Here is a 15172-nt window from a genome sequence, read left to right on the forward strand (position 1 = left end):
TTCTTATGGACGTCTCTTGTTCAGTTTGATCATTTTTCTAAAAGCCTCTCCAAATATATTAGAGCGTTTAAATCCATTGAGACGGAATGATCCTCATCAGAGTCAATTTATTCTAGATTTGATGATTATTGATGTGGTCAAACAAGTCATTTATTCACAAATGAGTCACTGTGACTCTAGAGAGCAGCTTTATCACATCAAACTTTCTGACTCATAAAGTACATTTAATGTGACACAAACAGCCAGATGAAAGGCACTTTACGTTGTATTTAAATGACTTATTTCTATATGTGACCACTGTGTTTCCCATGAATAAAGGAAACTTTAGTGTGAGTAAAGTGAGCTCAGTCTCAGTCACTGTTTCCTGTGCTTTTCCTCAGGTCCATGATGAGTGACTCTGTGAAGGAGCCGCCTCCAGGGGGCAGCACTGATCCACCGTGAGTCTGACTCTTCACACTTTAGACAGTTACAGTTCAGTGAAGCAGCAGCAGGTTTAACAACAGCTGTGACTGTGTTTTACAGGTCCAGACCCAGGAATCTGTCCTTAAAGAGTGACCGCTCTAAAGATCCACCTCCAGCGTTTAAAGAACCAGGACCAGATTCAGAGTAAGACCCCAGAACCTTCTCATGTGCAGTTCAGAGTTCCTATAACCATAAGAGAGAGTGACACTTTTACTAAAAATGAATGTAATTTATGTCAAACTCTCATTATTGCTGTGTATTTAAGGTTAAAGGAATAAAGGAGGATTTTTCGCATGTGCACTCATCCCCTGCGGAGGCACATCAAAGCCTCGTTGCAACACGTGCGTTTGTTTATTAGCGCGACGGATCACATCGCGTCTCTCGTCTCCGTAGATTTCCGTCTCTTCTGAGCTCAAACTGTCTTTCTCTGTCTTAATGTTGTCCTGTACACGGAGGGAACTATATTATGATAGATCCATGCGCTTAGACACAGCGAAACGTGCTGCTGTCCTGGAGACGAGCCAGAAAGAGGCTGCAGGTGAGCAGTAGGTGCGTTTTATGATTGATACGTGGCAGGACTAATCGGCCGTCCACGCCACGAGGAAATGAGACTCAGATTTGGGCCAAAAAATCGTCCATTACGCCTTTAATTGAGGCATTTATAGTAAAAGTGCATGTGTTTTATTTGATGAGTTTATATTTCTGGAGGCTGTGGGGGGCGTGAACAAGATAAGATAAGATATAACTTTATTGTCCACACATGGGGAAATGTTGGTGTTACAACGCAGTAGATACAGGGGGAAAGGACAGATAACTTATAGGAAGTTTAAAAAACACTCTTAATAGAAGAACTCTTATGTACAAAAACAAAAACTCTTATTAACAAAACTCCTCTCATATCTTAATAGGGAATGGAGAGAAGAAAATAAAGATGAAATATAATAATAATACAAATAAAAATAGCTGGCATAAGACAAATAATACTAATAATAATGGTAAAGTAAACACTCTTATTTACATCAGTTATATGCACATGAATGACATTAATTACGTGTGAGTGTGACAGTGATTGCACATGAATGTGACGGTATTGCACATGGTTAAGTCAGTATTGCACGTGTTCAGGGCTAGCACGTCTCCTTCACACAGCGAGGGTGGATCAGGCACTGAAGCTGCTCTCCAGAGTGGACAGAGTGTCCTGCTCATGGTCCAGCATAGATGTGAGTTTAGCCAGGACCCTTCTGTCCCCCACCTCCTGCACCGAGTCCAGAGCACAGCCCAGGACGGAGCTGGACTTCTTGATGACTCTGTCCAGCTTCTTCCTCTCCCTCTCTGTGATGCTGCTGCTCCAGCAGGCCACACCTACAGGAGCTGATGCCACCACAGAGTCGTAGAAGGTCTTCAGGAGTGGCCCTGTCACTCCAAAAGACCTGAGTCTCCTCAGGAGGTAGAGCCGACTCTGGCTCTTCCTGTACAGTCTGTGTTATGAGTCCAGTCCAGTTTGTGGTTCAGATGAACACCCAGTTACTTGTATGAGTCACTCTCTCAATGTCCCGTCCCTGGATGTTCACTGGTGAGGGGGGCGTGGCGTCTGCGGAAGTCCACCACCATCTCCTTGGTCTTCCCCCGCGTTGATGAGGAGGTGGTTCCACTGACACCAGTCCACAAAGCCCTGCTCCAGTCCTCTGTACTCCGCATCATCGTCGTCCGTGATGAGTCCAATGATGGCAGAGTGGTCAGAGAACTTCTGCAGGACACAGCTGTCCGTGTCATGTCTGAAGTCTGCAGTGTAGAGGGTGAAGAGAAAGGGCGCGAGGACAGTGCCCTGGGGCGCCCCCACACTGCAGGTCCGAGTGTCAGACACACAGTCCCGGGCTCTCACTAACAATCCCCTAAAGGGATCGCAGCAGAAACAGTTTGAGAAGCTCTGGTGTATGGACTGGATGGTTAGAACCTTCTGCAGTTTATTCTGTGACTGAGCTGATGTTTCCAGGTCCAGACAGAGCCACCTGTCCTTAAAGAGTGACCGCTCCAGACGTGAACCTCCAGCGTTTAAAGAACCAGGACCAGATTCAGAGTAAGTCCCAGAAGAACCTTCTCCAAATCCTGTTTCTTTAAAGACGTTTTTCTCAACATCCGTCGCTCCCGTCGCTCCCATCGCTCCTGTCGCTCCCGTCGCTCCTGTCGCTCCTGTCGCTCCCGTCGGGGGTTTGTTGGCTCTGATGTTCTGCAGTGGACAGAGTGTAATGTTGTATCATTGGTTTGTTTGTCCCACAGAGAGGAGAGCGCAGAGGGCCCCAGAGGAGACTGTGACCTGGACTCTGTTTTCAAGGTTTGTACCAAAAGCGTCACATGGTCAGAAACATTTAGAGGAGATTCCACCTGCAGAGTGGATCCCAGGGCCTGACCTGCTCCTCTGTGTTCTCTGTGTTTCAGCGTCTGGAGGAGCAGGTCCTGGATTATGTCAAACAGCAGCTGCAGAGGCTCCACAGGCTCCTGGCCTCAGATTACCCAGAATGCTCTGGGAGTGAGGAGGAGGAGTCGAGCAGAGAGGCGGTTCTGAACATCACCCTGGACTTCCTGAGGAGGATGGACCAGGAGCAGCTGCTCCAGCGTCTGCAGAACAGTAAGGCCACGTTTACACTGATGCTAACTTATATGTGGCGCCTTAGCAACACAAAGCTAGCAAAGCACGTTAGCAACACAAAGCTAGCAAAGCACGTTAGCAACACAAAGCTAGCAAAGCAACATCTGTTTTCTGTTTGTCGCAGCACGGCACTCTGCGTAGAGGCTTTGCACTGAAGTCAAACATTTTGGGGGCTGAGTACCCAAGTACTGAGAGTGGCTTTTGCACTTGGTTTTCAGCTCATTTGTTATTTCGAGCCCTTTAAACATCTTGTCAAAGGTATAATTCAGTTTTTATATTAGATTTTGTATTTGTTATATTTGTGTAACGTCTGCTGCTCAGCGCCCTGAGCATGGAGCAAACCGTTCCAAAGAACTCTAAACCGGTCTGAGGGGCCGGGGCCAGTCCAAACGTGGCTTAAGAACTCTGTGAAGGTGTGAGGGTCTTGGGTCCAGCTACAACAGAGTGTGGCAGCCCCTCACAGTTAAAGCTCCTTTAAAGTGGAGCTAACCTAAATCAAACACTGTTCTAGTCCCTGTGGTGTTTGAAGTGTCTATAATCCCTCAGAGCGGGGACTTTACTCACCTGAAAGCAGCACGTGTCGTGAGACAAACTAGCTTTAGATATTAGGTTTTGTCACGGCGGAGCAGCCGAACAGTCCACCAGAGGCTTCAGGACCCTCTGTGTGATGGACAGTCAGGTGACCAGAGGGGCGGAGCTCCAAATGCACCATTCTTCTGTTGTAATACGAATATGAAAACTATTTACCTTTGGTTTCATCAAAACAATTAGAAATATACACGATCTACATGTCACACTCAACATTTCATAATCTAGGGATGTGTACCGCTACAACGGACCGGATCTGGACTTGTAAAAACGTTTCGGTTCAGGTTAAAAAAAACGAAACCCCGGTGATTCGGTTCTGGACTCATAAAAAAATATAGCACTCACATACTATATCCTTTTCATTCTAGAATCTAGACCATCTTAAACCTTCCATTGATCGCGAAATTTGCGCTGGACGTAAACACTGCCATGCGCCGCCGTCAATAGCGCACACGGACCCTAATTAGTGACGCACGCGTCTTCCGGGCAGAAGTTAAAGCCGGTGAAATAAGTTTAAAGATGCGAGAGACGGGAGCGCCTGGTACGTGTCGAGCTGCAGAACCGTGTGTCCACATGTGAACATTGAAGTGAAGCCGGTGAGATCGCTGGCTTTATCTGAACTGTTTAAGCTGTGGCCGCCGCGTGCCATGTTGTGATGGTTAAAGGGGCGGGGTCAGCTTGGTCTTGTCTGGGTTGTGCTTTGGGCTTTGTGTAAATATGAATGAAATAACTTAAGTGTTATGTTGTGGTGAGATGTATTTGGCATTAAGTAAATACAAAGGAAAGTCAAAGTAATATTGCTTAATTGCTGCATTCATTAATTGGAGTTTATATTTTGTATTTGTATTCTACAGTTGTTAAATCTGGTCTGGTGTTTAATGCTGCTAATATGATGTATTATTTTGATGTGTTGTGTAAAATATTTTCATATTCTACTTTTGATACTGCTTAGTTGATGCTTTATAGTGATTCTAGTTGACTTTTATGCTAGTTTTTATAACTCTGTTATTTTACACTGTTATTTAATTATTTACACTGGTGTTTTGTCTGTTTGAAGGTTTTTACCTGACTTTTGATGCCAATGGATCTGTAACATTAAAGATGGAAATGTGTCTAAAGGCAAAACATTGTATCAGATGAAACAGCTGCTTTGACCCTTGACCCAGACTGACCCTGTCAACAATACTCAACATGCTCTTGTTCCTCAAGTAAAACACATGAATGTGTGTTAACTGTTAGTTAAGCTATAGTTTAGCAGCTAGCTCGTAGCTAGTAGCTTGTGATTTGTAAGTTGTAACTTCTGTTAAAAACTGTGAATAAACCAGACAAGTTGAGTTTATTTCAATCTGCAGTTAAGCCTTGTGTTTGATAGTCGTCCTTGTTCAAGTGTCTTCAACTTAATTAAGCCAAGTAGCTTGTGTTATGCTGTTATAACATTATGCAAATATGGCATGGTTTAGGTCCGGACCTAATGAGTCCGGACCTAAACCTAAACCTCTGGATTTGAATCCGGACTTGAACCTGAACGTAGGTTTAGGTCTGCATCACTAAATGCAACGTATAAATTATGAGTTGTTACATAAAAGAACTCACCACAAGTAATAACTTGTTGTTGGTGTTATTCCTCATTCGTCCTGGAGTGTTCCATTGTAGAAAAAGATTCAATTGTAATCATCTGGAAAAACGAGACGTTTGGCCTGTCTTCTGTGCACTGCATTGGATAGAATATTCTGTCCAATGCAGTAAAGAAAACTGTAAAGAGCGTGACATAGAAGAGACTAAACAGCCACTTCACAAGAGGCTTTATCAGCACAGAAGACACTGGAGTTCAGGACCACAGAGCGCCGTGCATCTTCATCTTAAAGACACAAACCACTTTATCAAAGACAGAGGAGAAGATTCTGAGCAGGAGAAAAGATGGTTTGAGTTAAAGAGGCTATTTTTGTTTTTAAAAAAAAACACCATCATTAAATAGGAAGAAGTTTTAAGATTCAACTTTCCTGTTGTTTGTATTGGAATCTTGAATCCCTGGAGAGGTCGACGCCCAGAGAATTCTGATGCTAATCAGGTCCTCAGGGAAGAGAAAGAGAGTGAGCCAGCGACAATAGAAGGCTGATAGTCCATTAAAGGACTGATAATAAACAAAGACGCTAGTTTGATAGAAAACAAAAAGGTTTAGTTTCTGTTGAAACCAATAACACCTTTTCATTAGGAGGTCCCGCCCAGTGGGCAGGGCCTACCCAGAGTAGGATAAATATCTCTTTGGAACGATTGGACAAAAAGTCTCTGGCCCATTTGATAATGCCTCCATTAACACCGAGGTCCATGAGCCTGTTCAGTCAAATATGTACACGCATAGAACTGAAAGCTGATGTAAAGTCCACAAAGAGGATTCTAGCATAATGGTCAGGGGCCTGAAGGTGCTTTGCTAAGGTGTTATATAGAGTGATGGCTGCATCTTCTGTACTTCTGACTTTCATATGCAAACTGTTAGATGTCCAAACAGTTGGATATAGACGACATGATGTTTTTACTCACAGTTTGCTCCACACTCTTACATCAAATGAAGGTCAGTGCTATTGGGTGAAAATCATTCAGTTCAGATGCTCCAGGTTTTTAGGTACAGGTGTGACCGGTGTATTTTGCCTTCTCATTTATTTCAATGACTCACGGAGGCGGCTGGTTTGGTCTGACAGCAGTTTATTATCTGCACAAGATAAAACAAGAGTCGTGCATTGGCTTTTCAGTGGACATTCACCATGTGCTCTGTCATCTTGTCTCGAGTCCTCCATTACAGTGAGTCCTACATTACAATATGTAATATGACCCATTGTTAATGTAGCTTTCGTGATCGTATAGTGCAATAATTTTATTTCTAATCAATTGAAAATATCTTAATGCAATTTGTCTGTCATTTTTTTCTTTTCTTTTGTGTGTGAGTGAAACACCCTCAAATCAACATCATCGACATCAAAAACAACATTTAAACATAAAACATTTCCCACACATTTACATACCTGCACAAGATAAAACAAGAGTGAATTGGCTTTTCAGTGGACATTCACCATGTTCTCTGTCGTCTGCGGAGACAGCGGTTTGTTAGCCGCTAACTAGCTCGTTAGAAAAACACAGTCAAATCATATATACTGCGAGTTTACGTCAGCAGAAGACGGTAAAAATAAGATAAATACAACACTCATACAATTACTAGTTTAGCTGTACAATGACTACACATGAATGAATTACACATTTTATCCACTCCAATTCATGGACATGTTACCTCGTCTTGAGTCCTCCATTACAGTGAGGAGAGCTCGAGAGAGTTCTCGCGATATCAGTACAGGTACAAGTGTAGGTACAAACAGGTACCAGAAGATGGCAGTGCGCCTTAATATGCTGGGATTTAACGCGCTCATATCAACTATGTTACATAGGCACAAGGAAGAAGATTTGATGCTAAAGCACAAATCTACACACCTTTTTCAGTGTTCTCACTGAGGGGTTTTATCATGGCGGGGCGCCATGCCAAAAAGATACTGCGAGTTTTTTATATAACGCGATCATATAGTTAAGAAAGTTACACTCGATAACAGACGACTTCCATTCTGGTCCCAAATGTTTATTTGGCTCCTGTTCTGCGAGAGCGTCTGTGGCAGTCGTGGGTGAAAGTGATGGACCTGTTTTCTCACACACAGACACACAAAAACGGGATAGTGACAATTCACGAACGTAAATTTCAATTGACCGAGAACCTATAGGCAATATTCAGGTATGAAAATAGTGATCATAATAGGATATTAAGATCACAAGCGCCGTAGTACTTTTTCCTCGTGCTGCCTACGGCGCTAGTACGGTTTGTCCCACCGACATCCTTCAACCTCAGCCCAGCGAGAACATTGCTTTTTACTGACTGAACTAGTCTATTGTAAGTCTATTTTATTACCTAAATTATACTTGCATATCAGCATTAAATGTCAGGTGATTAGCTACAGCTGCTATTGGCTGAAAAGGACTTGACCAGAGCTCTCTTATCTGGATTCAAATGTTTCTGCTGTTTCAAAGTGTGCGTGTTATAACTGCAAGGGTAAAAGAAGTAACAAAACCAAGATGTTCAATGGTGAGATAAAGTTTGTTCAATAAACAGGAACACAAAGGTAAATGAACAAACACAGACACGACTAAGAAAACAAGTTAAGTGTCTCTAAAAGGTACGAGTCACAGGACAAACAAAACAAAGGCCCATGAACAGAATCAAAGTAACAACTTAAAAGGAGACACATAACAAACAAACTACAAATGTCTCAAAACACAAAGTCAGGCACTACCACCACAGCCCTGATGAACGAGAAGACAAATGGCCTTGTGCAGCTGCAACACGTGTCTTTAAATACTGGGAGTGGCTTCAGGTGAAGACTGTGGATTGGCCCATCAACCAGAGGAATCAGGAAGTAGAAAAAGGAAACCAACTTGTCCCTTGTTACAGCCGTGTTGGGAAGGGAACATTACAGTCAAACACACAACAGGGAGGACGGGGGCCGTAACAGCGGGTTGAATTTCATAAAATCTCCAGAGCTCTCTCTGCTCTAACTGAATCCAGTGTGTCCAGTTACACGTCTGATGCAGATTTCTCTTTTTACAGGTCTGTGTTCTAAGGTTCAGGGAGAAGTGAAGACTTGTCTGGTACAGAAGTTCAGCCGTGTGTGTGAGGGCATCGCTAAAGAAGGAAACTCCTCTGAACTGAAGCAGATCTTCACAGAGCTGTACATCACAGAGGGAGAGGCCACAGAGCAACATGAGGTCAGACACATCGAGACCAGGAAACCGGCCTCTGCAGAGACCGCCATCAAGTGTGAAGACATGTTTAAACTCCCAATCGGAGAAGAACCAATGAGAGCACAGACAAAGGGACCAATCAGAGTCGTGCTGACGAAGGGCGTGGCCGGTGTGGGGAAAACAGTGCTGACTCAGAAGTTCAGTCTGGACTGGGCTGAAGGTAGGACCAACCAGGAGCTCCAGCTGCTGTTCCCGTTCACTTTCAGAGAGCTCAATGTGCTCAGAGACACACAGGTCAGCCTGGTGGAGCTGCTGCACCACTTCTTCAGTCCATCCAACGCTCTCTGCAGCTTCCAACAGCTCCAGGTGCTCTTCATCTTTGACGGTCTGGACGAGTGCAGACTTCCTCTGGACTTCAGCCAAACCCGGGTCCTGAGCGACCCCACAGAGTCCGTCTCAGTGGACGTGCTGCTGGTAAACCTGATCAGGGGGAGCCTGCTTCCCTCCGCTCGCCTTTGGATAACCACGCGCCCCGCAGCGGCCAATCAGATCCCTGAGTTGTGCATCTCCATGGTGACAGAGGTGCGAGGGTTCGCCGACCCGCAGAAGGAGGAGTACTTCAGGAAGAGGTTCAGAGACGAGCGGCAGGTCACACTTGTTCTCTCCCACATCAGGAGCATCCGCAGCCTCCACATCATGTGTCACATCCCGGTCTTCTGCTGGATCCTCTCCACAGTTATACAGAAGCTTCTGGAACAAACAGAGGAACCAGAGCTGCCCCGGACTCTCACACAGATGTACGTCCATTTCCTGGTGGTGCAGGCCAAAGTAAAGAACATCAAGTATCACCAGGGATCAGGGACAGACCTTCACTGGACTCCAGAGACCAGGGAGATGGTGCAGTCTCTGGGAAAAGTGGCCTTTGAGCAGCTGCAGAAAGGAAACCTGATCTTCTACGAGTGTGACCTGAGCGAGTGTGGGCTGGATGCTGCAGCGGCCTCAGTGTACTCCGGAGTGTTCACACAGGTCTTTAGAGAGGAGCCAGGCCTGTACCAGGATAAGGTCTACTGCTTCATCCATCTGAGTGTGCAGGAGTTTCTGGCTGCTCTTCACGTCCATCAGACCTTCTTCAGCTCTGGAGAGAACCTGCTGTCCCCATCAAACTCTTCTGAAGAAGCCTTCTTTAGCTCTGCTGTGGACCAGGCCTTTAAGAGTCCAAACGGACACCTGGACCTGTTCCTGCGCTTCCTCCTGGGCCTGTCTCTGCCGACCAATCAGAGGCTGCTGCAGGGTCTGCTGACTCACAAAGGAAGTGGCTCTCAGACCAATCAAGAGACAGTAAAATACCTTAAACAGAAGCTCAATGATGAGGGTCTGTCTACAGAGAAAAGCCTGAACCTGTTCCACTGTCTGAACGAGCTGAACGACCACAGTCTGGTGCAGGATATCCAAAACACCCTGAGAAAAGGACGCCTGAAGGCAGATGAACTTTCTCTTGCTCAGTGGTCAGCCTTGGCCTTTCTCTTACTATCCACCGACTCAGACCTGGAGGAGTTTGACCTGAGGAAATACTGTCCCTCAGAGAAGGCTCTGCTGAATCTGCTGCCGGTTATCAAGGCCTCCACCAAAGCCATGTGAGTACAAATTACACTGTGGCAGAGTGGTTAACACTCTCAACTCTAAGTCTACCCTAAATCCAAATGGCAGAACATTCCAGGGTAATGTGTCCAACAAAAGCAGCTAAAATGTGAAAACACTGGTACATAAACATGTCCTCGAGGCCATATAATCCTAAAGTTCAACTACACACAGACTTTCATAAGGTCCACTTCCTCCAGCAGCATCACTGAAGCACAAATAAGACTGACATCGGCCAAACGGACCTCATAGTTGACACTTTGTTCACGATCAGGTGTGAGTGCGCTCTAATCTCCCTCTCCGTCCTCAGTCTGTCCGGCTGTAACCTGACAAACAGCATCTGTGGTCCTCTGGCCTCAGTCCTCAGCTCCTCCAGTCTCACACACCTTGACCTGAGTCAAAATGACCTCCAGGACTCAGGAGTGGAGCTGCTGTGTGATGGACTGAAGAGCGCCCCCTGCAGACTGGAGACTCTCAGGTTGGATCAACTACACTTTGCTCTTCCAGTGTTTGTTTGTCTATTAGTCTATTGACATTTCTATTCTATTCATCATAATAACTTGCATTTAAAGTTATTTTTAAGTTTGTGTACTGCTTCAATACTATTACTGCAATGACTATTTCGGGGCATAATAAATAAAAATGTATTTTCCCCAGATTGAGTACTTGTGGCCTGTCCTCTCTCAGCTGTGGTCCTCTGGCCTCAGTCCTCAGCTCCTCCAGTCTCACACACTTCGACCTGAGTCAAAATGACCTCCAGGACTCAGGAGTGGAGCTGCTGTGTGATGGACTGAAGAGCGCCCCCTGCAGACTGGAGACTCTCAGGTGAGACACTCCCATCATGCACTCTGCCCCTTGTTTCCACATGAGTGTAATGCTGTGTGTCTTTAGGCTGTCTGGATGTCTGGTCTCAGAAAGGGGCGGGGCCTATCTGGCCTCAGCTCTAAGCTCCACCCACTGCCATCTAAGAGAGTTAGACCTGAGCTACAACCATCCAGGACCCTCAGCAGAGAGACTGACCGCACTACGGGACGATCCACACTGCCCCCTACAGTCTGTCAGGTGAGACCACACTGCCCCCTACAGTCTGTCAGGTGAGACCACACTGCCCCCTACAGTCAGTCAGGTGAGACCACACTGCCCCCTGCAGTCTGTCAGGTGAGACCACACTGCCCCCTACAGTCTGTCAGGTGAGACCACACTGCCCCCTACAGTCTGTCAGGTGAGACCACACTGCCCCCTACAGTCTGTCAGGTGTGGGTCCTGGTTCAGGGGTTGGTCCAGGTTCTGGTCTAAACTAGACTTGTGTTTTCCAGGTTGGATCCTTCTGGAAAGCGCTGGATGGTTCCAGGTCCTAGAAAATGTGAGTAGTATTTTATTTGGTACAACTTCACATGTAGAAGACTCACAGCTGTAGATCTGATGTTTTTATTTGAACTTATCGACACATTTAGAGGTTTGACAAGCAGCAACTTCCACAAACATCAGACTGAAACTGTTTCACTGGAGGAACTGTCCAACTTTACATTTGAACTAGGGCGATCTTTACATTCATCTTTATTCTCCTAATCTTACAGGTAAATATGATAAAACCTTATTATTATAAGACAGATTTATGATGGCGTCTTCTTTATCCTGAGCTTTCGCTCTCGTACTCGTCTGTCGTCATGAATTGGACTTGGAAACATATTGTCCTGCTCCGACGCCTCGGCCGCCGCTCACACTTTGCCCGTCTGTTTGTGCAGCAGTTTGTGGCATCTGTAGTCAAGGGGTAAATGCAAAAGAAGAAGTCAGAATCAGAATTAGAATCAGAAAAGGTTTATTGTCAATGAACATAATTCACAAAATAGGAACTTGCTTTGGTGATTCGGTGCAACATCAAACGATGAACAATGATAAAACAACATATATAAGATGAAAAAGCCCCTGAAGGCTTGGGCCCTGGACACGGCAGACGGGACAAACGATGTCTTAAAAGGTCGTGTTCTTGGTGGCAGTGAGAGGAGGCTGTTGCTGCGGTTACTCCTGAGCCCACATTGTTGAGTTACTCCTGATGCCCTGGTCCTCCTCCACCACAGCTCCCACAGACTCCACCCTTTCCCCCGTCACACAGACACATGTATGTTTGAGTATGGGATCAGAACCTGTGACTAGATGGGCTCCATACAAGTGCATATGGTCCTCACGTGGTCCACACGCAGCGGTCACTGCTAATGTTAAGGCTGAAGTCCAGAGCAGCAGAAACACTGAGGAGCTGTGAGTACAATGTGCCTGGGCACCATCGGCTCAGCTCTGCAGACGTCACATGATCTATGCTCTTTTTCTCTTCCAAACTACACGTTTATTACTGTTTATTGTGTTTTCATGCCAATTAAAGCTGAAAATAAAGAAGAAATAAATAAGTAGGAGTCACTTTTGAATAAGGCTGATTTCACCACTAGATGGCGCACTCAGAGGACATGTCATGTATTAATGTAAGAAATGTCTTTGACTTGTTTTTGTTCATCCTTTCTACAAATAATAATGGATTCATATCACAAAGAGATATTGACGTGTCTCAATCATTATTTAATATGACACAGTCACGTTTGGACCTTTGACTTTTTTAATTGAATGTAAGACACAAAGACATATTGTATCAGACACAAATAACACTGATATGTTTATGTCTGAGACACAATTAGGCTGCGTTTTACATATTAACTGTTACTCAAGATATATTAATATATCATTTAATATGAATTAAAGCGCTCCGTGAGGACTCGGGAAATGCGTGTGCCTTGGCGCTTCAGTCTAAAACAAGTCTTAAAAACTAAAGTAAAAAGGGCCTAAAGAGTCTTTTAGTTGGAGCAAAATCTGATCCTAAATCAATAAAGTTGTGTATTTTCCAATCCAACCCAATCCACTTTATTTATACAGCACGATTTACACAACCAGAGTGTTCCAAAGTGCTTCACAGCAGGTAAAAGACTACAGAGGCATAAATAGGATAAAAGTAATAAAATAAGATATAAAAACAAAATCAAATAGAAAATTAAATCAAACAAACACACTAAAATCAATGGAATAAAAATAAACAAAATAAAATAGATAAAAAGGTGCTGCCCTCCCAACACATATAAAACATACAATCAACACACTACATGGAGTTAAAAGCCAGAGAAAACAGATGTTTTTAGAAGCGATTTAAAAAGAGGCTTTTCTTATGGGGAGTGGCACTTTGTTCCACTGGAGCTGCCACTGCAAAGGCTCGTTCACCTCTGACCTTTAGCCCGTGGCACTGCCAGGAGCTGGTCAGCTGACCTGAGGGAACGGCTGGGAGTGTAGGGGTGTAGCAGCTCGGAGAGGTCAGGAGGGGCAGGACCATTTAAGGCTTTAAAAGTAAATAAAAGAGTTTTAAAATGAATCCTAAAATGGACGGGCAGCCAGTGGAGTGAAGCTAAAATAGGCGAAATGTGCTCATATTTTCTTGTTCCAGTTAAAAATGTTGATTGTTCTTCTACAATCCATGTGTGTGAGAGACTTAAGAGGCAGTAGACGAGTCAAGAAAGCACAGTTTAGGTCGTCCACCAATGATTTATTCACAAATATATAAATGCACATCTCATTTGACCTGCATCAATCCATCAATGTGTCTGTCACAGTGAGTGTGATGCTCTGAAGCTGTGGACCACTTTAAAACACTATTCTGCAATATTCATATTGAAACTGTCGTCATGGAATTAAACTGGAGCCAAATTCAGCTTTGTGTTCTTCATGTTTTATAAAGGCTCAAGATCAAAACATGAAATATAAAAAGATCAGATCGGTATTGGATCGGTATCGGATCAGTATCGTAAAGAACAAACATTAAAGATCAGTATTGGATCTGGAGCCGCACAAACTGAACGTCCCAGTTCAAAACACTGATGAGGTTTTGAGCCAAACTAAACATGTTGAAGCTGATCACACATGAGCTGAGCCTCCAACCACCTCATTATCATTGATTTACCTTTGAGAAGAAACAGGACTTTCACACTTCATATTTACTCTCACTAACCTGTTTAAATCATCACATTTTAAATGTGTCTTTGTGTTTCAGATCACTGTGAGCTCACTCTGGATCCAAACACGGCACACAGAAGACTCCATCTGTCTGAGGACAAACGGACTGTGGAACTCTCTTTGTCAGAACAAGTTCCAGATCATGAGGACAGATTCACACACTGGTGTCAGGTCCTGGCCTCCTCCGGCCTGAGGGGGCGCTGTTACTGGGAGGTGAAGTGCAGGGGGAACGTTGATGTAGCAGTGAGTTACAGAGGAATCAGACGGAGAGGAGAGAGTGAGAAGTGTGTGTTTGGACTCAATGATCAGTCCTGGAGGATGAGGATCTGGGGAGGAAAATATTATTTTCTGCACAATGAGAAAGAAAGACCTGAGTTTATGTCAAGTTTGAGAAGATATAAGCTGTCACCTCAGTTATCTCCAAACACCTCCAGAGTGGGCGTGTTCCTGGACTCTGAGGCTGGAGCTCTGTCCTTCTATAAGGTCCTCTCTGGTGGAGAACTGTCCCACCTCCACACCTTCAGCTCCTCCTTCACTGAGCCTCTGTTTCCTGGGTTTAGACTGAGGGGGTTAAACAGTTCAGTGTCTCTGGTGAAGCTGAGCACATAGCGCCCCCTGGAGGACTGACACTTCAGGTCCTTTTAGTCTGGTCTCACCCCAAACACAAACACATTTAGAAAAAACATTTAACTTCAATGAGCATTTGATTATTCATATTATTTTGTCGAGATTATTTTAGTGTTCGACAAATCAAACAATTATTTCTGTTTTACATTGGAACGCTTCAAAAAGGAATTTGTCAAATCTGACTAAACTCTCATGGAGTCAGAAACTGTCACTCATTCTCAAACATTTTATCATTATTATTATTATTATAGTTTTATGTTTTCAAAAGTCCCAGGACAAAATGGTATTTACTCCCTGAACATTTGTGATGAAATGTTTTGCTTCATGTTTAATAAATGTATTTAATATTTCTTTGATTTTCAGGATGAATTGACTGATGATGGTTGACATTTT

General features: G+C 44.3%; 1 pseudogene; it reads left to right on the forward strand.

Moving 5' to 3' along the window:
* Positions 1–8312: 8312 nt before the first annotated feature.
* LOC140355739 (protein NLRC3-like) lies at positions 8313–14829 on the forward strand (annotated as a pseudogene).
* Positions 14830–15172: the final 343 nt, after the last annotated feature.

This window comes from Eucyclogobius newberryi, unplaced genomic scaffold (genome assembly GCF_026437365.1).
Source record: "Eucyclogobius newberryi isolate DKJ021-1_F unplaced genomic scaffold, fEucNew1.0.hap1 SCAF_12, whole genome shotgun sequence".
NCBI classification, from domain to species: Eukaryota; Metazoa; Chordata; class Actinopteri; order Gobiiformes; family Gobiidae; genus Eucyclogobius; species Eucyclogobius newberryi.